Genomic DNA, 6,852 nt, shown 5'->3' with positions numbered 1-6,852 from the left:
AGAGAGAGAGAGAGAGAAAGAGAGAGAGACAGAGAGAGATACACAGAGAGACAGAGACACACAAAGAGAGACAGAGAGGAGAGAGAGAGAGAGAGAGAGAGAGAGAGAGAGAGAGAGAGAGAGAGAGAGAGAGAGAGAGAGAAAGGGGAGGAAGGGAGATGGAGAGAGAGAGAGAGAGAGAGAGAGAGAGAGAGACAGAGAGAGAGAGAGAGAGAGATACACAGAGAGACAGAGACACACAATGATTTCAGTTTACTTTTTAGGGAATGCTAGATTGAATCTTCTTGGACAAAATAGAGCTCTCTTTTGGGGTCTAAACTAAGCTGTCATCTCACTCTTAGCTAAAGAGTTCATTTCCTTATACAGTCTTTGCATATTCTAATCTATAGAATTTATTTATATTTATTTCTTAGGGAAATGCCTTAACTTGCCACTTGTGACAGTCTTTTGAATAACAAGCATTTGGTAAGAAAGAACTAAGCGGTTGGGTGTAAGCTAAGGACTACCCTCTCCCTTAAAAACCACCTGGGAAGTGGGATTCCTTCTGAACCAGACTCATATTCCTTGACTAGATCAGAGATATTGAAGAGGAAGATGGGCATAATTTTAGTCTGATAAACTTCTTGAGAATATGTGAGGTAAGCAGCCAGTATTCAGTCATGGTCTTTGTCTCGTTCCCATTGAGATAGAAATCACAATCTCACTTGGAGAGGGATGGTTTGTTAGATTTCAGAGATAGAGAGATGCATAAATATATAAGACAGTTAAGTGGTACAGCATAAGTTTGAAGTTAGGAAGACTTATCTTTGTGAATTCAAACCCAGCCTTAGCCACTTACCAGCTGGGTGACTCTGGACAAGTCACTCAATCCTGTTTGCCTCAGTTTCCTCAGTTCTCAAATAAGCTGAAGAAGGAAATGGTAAACCATTGCAGTATCTTTGCCGAGAATATCACAAATGAGCTCGCAAAGATTTGCACATGACTGAACAACACACACACATATGTATGTATGTGTGTACATACATATACATATGCATATATTCATATAAATGTTATATCTCAGATAAACACTGCAAATAGATAATGAATTGGGTCAAGAATTAAACAAGAGTAGATGAGTTGGCTGGATTTCCTTTGGGAAAATTTAAAATTCTTTTTAAAAATTGTTCCATTACATATTTCCCACATATACATATACTTATATATTATATTATATTATATATATTATATGAAATATATATACATATATATTTCATATACACATGAAAAAAAACGTAATGATCATTTTGAAAAATTTTGACTTCCAAATTCCTCTGTCCTCACCATTCCTTGAAAAGGCGAGCAATTTGATATCAATTATACACGTGATGTCATGTAAAACATATTTCCATATTAGCCATGTTGGAAAAAAAATAAAACAACAAAATAAAGTTTTCTTTCAAAAAAAAGTATGCTTCAATCTGTATTCATAGTTCATCAATTTTCTCTCTGGAGAGGGATGGCATTTTTCATCATGGGTCCTCGGGAATTATCTTTGTCAGAGTAGCTAAGTCTTTCACAATTGATTAAAGGTTTTTTATTGACCCCCAAGCTTCTCTCTGAAACAAAGACTTGTCCTTTTAACATCCAGATTCCACCAATGTCGTTTTCTGTCTTCAAGTCACATAAAACTAGAATCTAAGAAGATGAAATTGAGGTTCACTTGAAGGGCAATGGAGAGTTAGAGGGTGACTGTGAGCAGGCTACAACACATCAAAAACAAGGAATTAGGAATCAAAGACGGTTGAAAGGATGTCATCAAAGAAATACATGACTGACAAAAAAAGGAAAATAGGCTGGTCATGTGGTGAGAGTGAAGGGTAACATGCATATTGTCGATATGCTCCACTGTTATTTATATTCATGATGCCAAGGGAAGATGAGAAAATGAAATTCAAAAGGTTATAAAATTGCATCCCCTTAAGTCTATATCTCAAAGAGATCAAATAAGAACAAAAAAGATCCATCTGAACAAAAATATTTATAGCAGTTTTTTGTGGCATTAAAGAATTGGAAATTGAGATGTCCAAAAATTGAGGAATGGCTGAACAAGTTGTGGATGGAATACTATTGTTCTACAAGAAATGGCTCTCTCAAAAACCTGGGAAGATTTACATAAACTGATGCAAAATGAAATGAACAGAATCAGGAGAACAAAATAACAGCCGTATGGCATAATAATCAGTTGTGAATAAACTTAGCTTTTCTCAACGATACAAAATAATTCCAAAGGATTTATGATGAAAAAAAAAATCCTCCCCCAGAGAAAGAACTGATGAAGTCTGAATGCAGATTGAAGCAGGCTTTTTAAAAATTTTATTATTCTTGTTTTTTTTTTTGGAACATGGCTAATATGGAAATATATTTTGCATGACTACACATGTATAATCAATTTGATTGCCTTCTCAATGAGAGAGGAAAGAAGAGAGGGAGAGAATTTGGAATTCAAAATTTTAAAATGTTAAGAAGTTTTTTACGTGTAATTGAGAAAAAGAAATTCAAATTCAGAGATGGGGAAGGGCCCAAGAATGTTGAATAGATCTGGAAAAATGTGACAAACTTATGAAAGGATAGGGACAAGAGGCACCTAGGATTGACAGGCTGGGGTGGGTTTTTTGCGGGCATAGCCCCTTTAAGAATCCTTGTCTGATCTACCTTTGGGACAAGATATTCCTAGGGGAAAAGATCCGTATCTGAGCCAGTTTGGGCTGTACCCAGCTCCCAGCTGATTTGGGTTTTCAGCCCCCCTTTGATACAAGATCTGGTCAAACTAGTTTGGACTTGTACCCAGCCTCCCCCCCCCACCGGATCTGAGCTGGCTTGGATAACCCAACCCCCAACTATCTGCTCAGGTTTCCCCAAAACAGTTTCTTCCTTATCTGAAAAGCCCACCAAACATCTGGCTTTCCAGGAATTAACCTGAGCTCCTCCCATTACTTCCTCCAGCAGATAAAAAGAGCAAAGCTAGAATCATCTTTGGTCAGAGATTTAAACGATGCCCCTAAGATGCTTGCATCAGAGATTCTCTGTCCCCGCCGCTTTCGGCGTATATCTTCCTCTATCTAATGCCTTTTACTAACCAGACCTTAACCTTGCTTCCAAACCTGGCAATAAACATCTTTTACCCATCTAGGTTTTCGGGCCTGTAAATTCATTTACAGGGGACTCTCGCCGCCACTAGACCTGATTTAACTTGGTATCCTTGCGCCGAATCCTAAGGGGGTTGCAGGGGAGCTCCATGACTCCCTGTACCCCGAATCCTACCACTAGACCTCAGTTAAAGCTATTGAGGTATATACCTCTTTATTAGGTATTTAGCTCATCATGTTTGGTTCATGTTACCTCATCATTTTTGAGGTTCCCTGTTACCTCATCAGGTTGAGATGTGCATTGTTTTTGGGAATACACATAGGGTCTTAGAACCATTTGGGTTAGGATTGGAGTATGATTTATTGTTGTTAAACATGTACAGATAAAAGAGAAATGGGGAGAGCCAGTGAAATAATAGTGAACAAGTACTAAGATTTAACTGCAGGAAGCAGACTTGCCTCCTAAACTGACTCAAGTAATTGAGAGATTGGGCAGAAGTCAAGGGATGAGTGACAGCCAACTCTTCTGAGAGACTGAGGAAGAGGAAAATTAGTGGATACCCTAGAATGCCCTCTGGTGTGGAGTTGTGGACATTACAAATATATCACGGGAATGCCAGATAGCTTACAGAATTTTGACCAGATATTGTATGAAGTCCACCATTCCCTTCTCGTAGGAAAGATGGAGAGATGTGGGTTAGAAAATAGTACAATTAGGGGCAGCTAGGTGACGCAGTGGATAGAGCACCAGTCTTGAATTCAGGAGGACCTGAGTTCAAATTTGATCTCAGACACTTAACACTTCCTTAGTGCGACCCTGGGCAAGTCACTTAACCCCAGCCTCAGGGAAAAAAATAGTACAATTGGAAGGATTTGGAGTCAATTGAATATCTGACCCCAAAGTGCAGTCCTCAATAGGTTGATATTGACTCAGTCTCCAGTAGAGTGCCCCACAGATATGTCCTTGATTCTATATTGTTTAACAATTGAAACAATAACCTAGGTATAGGCATGGATAGCATCCATATCAAAACTGTAGATGATGTGTTCAATCAACTGACACAAATATGTTGTGTCTACCACGTGTGAGACATTGTGCTTGGCACTGGAAGCAAAGGCAAAAATGCTCTCTCTCAAGAATCTTCCCTTCCATTGGAGGAAAATGCCATTAATAAGTAAGTAAATGCAAAATCTCTATGTCGAGGAGGATGATCAGCATGTCATTTAGCAGAGTTAACCTTTGAAAAAGATAGGTTCAAATTCTGGGCTGAATCTCCCAAGTTTTACTATGAATGATTGGATAAATTAATGAGTAGATGAATTAAAAAGCATTTAAGTCTTACCATGTGCCAGGCACTGCCCTGAGTAGAAAAACCTACAGGGCAGATAAAATAGCCCCATTGTTCTTAGGGTGCAGCAGCAAGGCAAATAGTAATTTTATCTTCTTTAATGCTATTTCCATTGATGAAATAATATCAATTTCTGATGCTGAAACTAGACAGTGCCAAGGACTTTGAAAGAACTTTGTCTTCTGGGTTTTCTGTAGACGGGACAACTGAGGCAGTGGAGCTGTAACACTCTCAGAAGTGGTTGTGAGGTCCTACTTTGTAGAGGGCTGAAACTCCAAACAGGTGTGCTTGAATCAGACAAAAGAGCACTTAAGGCTAATTACCTATTTGATGTGAGACAATGACTCTATTAGCATATGTTTGGATAATAGCTCTTCTCACAGTTGGTGCTTGCTGAATATTTGGTGTTAAGATAATAGGAGGGCGGAGGGAAGGAGGCAGAGGCACTTGGTGGCAGGACGAGGAGGAGAGAGGCTGGTGACTCTGGATTCTAGGATCCAGGATTTGGCTTGTCTGCCTCCTTCACTTCTTCCCCTAAAGACCAAGGACGTTAATTTATCCTGACTCTGGCTGACCCCAAGGCCCTCCAAGGACCTAGCCAGTACTCTACACTACCTTTACAAGGATTGTTTTTATGAATGATGGCTCTAGGATCTGGACTAAAAGCAGAGTCCATCGTCTTGGGAATGCTGCCATTTGTGGGCTTACCTTCCTTTTGCTGGTGTTCAGTTAGCGGCTGATGGTTGGAGGAAGGGTGGGGAATGGCTTATCCCTTGTTCAATAAGGGTCGCTACCTTCCATGATGTCTGGCAGAAATGGAACAAAAGTAGGGCTAGTGGGAGTGGAGGGTTGAGGATGAGCTAAGAGGGGAAAGCTGCTGTTTCCAGGACTCCTGGCTCAAGGGCCCAGACTATCTTCACTAGGGGTTAAGGGGAGGTAAAAATCAAAGTGGTAGACACAATAGTTTGACCTGCCTGGCACACGCCGCCTTCTGTCTCTCCTTTATAATGCTTTGCTGCTTCAGCTAAGTTGGCTTGCCTGTCTAATATTCCATTAAATCTGTGATCTCATCAATGTAGGTATTTCCTCCAGTGCAGATTGGCAACTGTTCTGCAACTTATAAGTCTTCAAGATCTGCTAGGAACACTACAAAGTAATGAAAACTTATATTTTATTAAAGCCCGATATAGAAAGTGAGAGCAAGGTCAGACAAGAGCAGGGGAGTACAAAGGCATGGCCCATGTACCAATAGACTGGAAGTATAACACGGTACCTTGTACATAGCCAGGGTTTCATACACGCTTCTCTCCTTCATTCAAAAGTACTAGCATTCAGAATAAGCAGAGGTTGATGAAGAAAGTTCGGGGTAACACAAAGTGAATTTGGTGCATTAGGATGTTGTTTTCCCCACTATGTTAAGGAAAAGAAGTCTGAAGAAGACCTGACTATAGCAATAACCATTAGAGCTAACATTTACACAGAGCTTACAATGTGTCGGGCACCGTGCTGGGAGTTTTATAATTATTATCTCATTTGACCCTCACAACAACTCCAGCTGGCAGGGGCCGTTATGATCTCCATTTTATAGATGAGGAAACTGAGGCAGGCCAAGATGAAGCGACGACCAGGTTCGCATGGCCAGGTTGTATCTGAACTTAGATCTTCCTGACTAGGCCCTGTGCTCTCTCCATTATGCCATTATTGCCAATGATACAGAGAAGACAGAACCTTTCTTTTATTTCCTTATCCATCGCCAAGGAGAAATAATCTTTGGACTAGAAAAGGATGGAAGTAAAATGGGATCTAGGGAAGCTGATACTCAAGAAAACAGGAAAGAGATAGTAAGAAAGCACCCGGTGGGGCTTGATGATCTCAAGTCAGCAGGACTAGATGAACTCTATTCCAAGAGGCTGAAGGAAGCGGTACGTGTGAGCATTGATCCAATGACAGTGAGTTTTTAAAAAAATACTGGAGAATAGGAGGTGGCGTGCAATCAGGGACAAAATCACATTTGTTGCGACTTTTGAAATTGGGTGGAAAATGGAATTTGTGAAGCATGGGCCGGAGACCTTGATTTCAATTCCTGGCAACATCTTCAAATGTCCTATTAGAGGGGTTGTTAGCAAACCTCTAGAAAAAAAAAAGTGGCAATAACAAAGCGTGAGTGAGCTGGCTTCATCAAGAACAGGCCAGGCCAGACTGACCTTGTGTCATCTTTTGACAGGCTTATTAGATCAGGGGGTGAGCGAATATTGTAGTCTGCTTTGCCTTTAGTGAGCAGTTGATAAAATCTTTTGTGTTATTTTTATGGAAAAGTCAGAGCCACGTGGGCTAGACAGCAGTATACCTCTATGGGCTCAGCATGAACAGAATGG

The sequence above is a fragment of the Sminthopsis crassicaudata genome, chromosome X (genome assembly GCF_048593235.1).
Source record: "Sminthopsis crassicaudata isolate SCR6 chromosome X, ASM4859323v1, whole genome shotgun sequence".
NCBI classification, from domain to species: domain Eukaryota; kingdom Metazoa; phylum Chordata; class Mammalia; order Dasyuromorphia; family Dasyuridae; genus Sminthopsis; species Sminthopsis crassicaudata.
The sequence above is the reverse complement of the archived record's forward strand: the minus strand, read 5'-3'. Positions refer to the sequence as shown.